This window comes from Cebus imitator, unplaced genomic scaffold, assembly GCF_001604975.1.
Source record: "Cebus imitator isolate Cc_AM_T3 unplaced genomic scaffold, Cebus_imitator-1.0 Scaffold102, whole genome shotgun sequence".
Taxonomy (NCBI): domain Eukaryota; kingdom Metazoa; phylum Chordata; class Mammalia; order Primates; family Cebidae; genus Cebus; species Cebus imitator.
In genome coordinates this window covers 493,129-495,188 of record NW_016107417.1, presented here as the reverse complement: position 1 = coordinate 495,188, position 2,060 = coordinate 493,129, and positions in this window count along the sequence as shown.

The following is a 2,060-nucleotide window of genomic DNA, read 5'->3' as shown; positions in this document are numbered from 1 at the left end:
CTCTGTTGCCCAGGCTGGAGTACAGTGGCACAATCTCAGCTCACTGCAACCTCCAACTTCCAGGTTCAAGGAATTCTCCTGTCTCAGCCTCCCGAGTAGCTGGGACTACAGGCACATGCCACCAGACCTGATTTTTTTGTATTTTTAGTAGAGACAGGGTTTTACCATATTGGTCAGACTGGTCCCGAACTCCTGACCTCAGGTGATCCACCTGCCTTGGCCTCCCAAAGTGCTGGGATTACAGGCATGAGCCACCATGCCCAGCCTTAATATTGTTAAGATGCCAGTTTTCCCCAAATTTATGTTTAGATTCAACATAATCTCAATCAAAATCATAGTACACTATTTTGTAAGAAATTGTCAAGCCGAGTCAAAAATTCAGGTAGAAATTCAAAGACCTGAAATAGCCAACACAATTTTCATAAAGAACAAAGCTGGGGGATTAAAATACTTTATTTCAAGTCTTAACATAAAGCCTCAGCAATTTGAATTTGAAAATACAATCATGGGCTGGACACACTCCCCGCACTTTGAGAGGCTGAGGTAAGAGGATTGCTTGAGCTCAAGTGTTCAAGACCAGCCTGGGTAACACAGAGAAACTTTGTCTCCTCTTAAAAAAAAAAAAAAATATATATATATATGGCGAACAAACATAGGAAAAAAAAGCTCATCATCACTGATCATTAGAGAAATGCAAATCAAAACCACAATGAGATACCATCTCATGCCAGTTAGAATGGCGATCATTAAAAAGTCAGGAAACAGCAGATGCTGGAGAGGATGTGGAGAACCAGGAACACTTTTACACTGTTGGTGGGAGTGTAAATTAGTGCAACTGTTGTGGAAGACAGTGTGGCAGTTCCTCAAGGATCTAGAACCAGAAATACCATTTGACCCAGCAATCCCATTACTGGGTATATACCCAAAGGATTATAAATCATTCCACTATAAAGACACATGTACATGTACGTTTATTGTAGCACTGTTTACGATAGCAAAGACTTGGAACCAACCAAAATGCCCATCAATGATAGACTGGATTCTTAATTCTCTCTCTCTCTCTTTTTTTTTATTCGCCACTGTACCAGTGCAGATAGACTGGATTTAAAAAATGTGGCACATATACACCATGGAATACTATGCAGCCGCAAAAAAGGATGGATTCATGTCCTTTGCAGGGACATGGACGAAGCTAGAAACCATCATTCTCAGCAAACTAACACAAGAACAGAAACACTGCATGTTCTCACTCATAAGTGGGAGTTGAACGATGAGAACACATGGAAACAGGGAGGGGAACATCACACACTGGAGCCTGTGTGGTAGTGGCGGGGCTAGGAGAGGGATAGCAGAGGGGTGGAGGGCTAGGGGAGGGATAGCAGAGGGGTGGAGGGCTAGAGGAGGGATAGCATTAGGAGAAATACCTAGTGTAGATGACAGGTTGATGGGTGCAGCAAACCACCATGGCACATATGTATACCTATGTAACAAACCTGTACATTCTGCACATGTCTTTGAGAACTTAAAGTATAATAAAATGAAAGAAAGAAAGAAAAAGCTCTCAGTGAAAGAAAGAAAGAAAGAAAGAAAGAAAGAAAGAAAGAAAGAAAGAAATCCAAGCCTGGTGGTGCCTGTCTGTAGTCCCAGCTACTTAGGAGGCTGAGGCAAGTGGATTGCTTGAGCTTGGGAGGTCAAGTCTGCAGTGAGCTGTGATCACACTACTGCCCTCCAGCCTAAGTGACAGAGCAAGACCCTATCTCAAAAAGAAAAAAAACCCACTTAGCTTAAAACACATTATACAGCTATACAAAAAAATTCTTTCTTTACCTCCTTTTTAAATAACGTTTTTTTTAGTTTTAAATTCTTATATTAAACTTTATGTTTTAAAATTTGAGAGAGGTCTTTCTCTGTCCCAGGTTGGAGTGCAGTGGCATAATCATAGCTCACTGCAACCACAAACTGCTGCAAGCCATCCTCTCACCCCAACCTCCCAAGTAGCTGAGACTACAGGAGTGCACCACCATGCTCACCTGGCTGTTTTTTTTTTTTTTTTTTTTTTT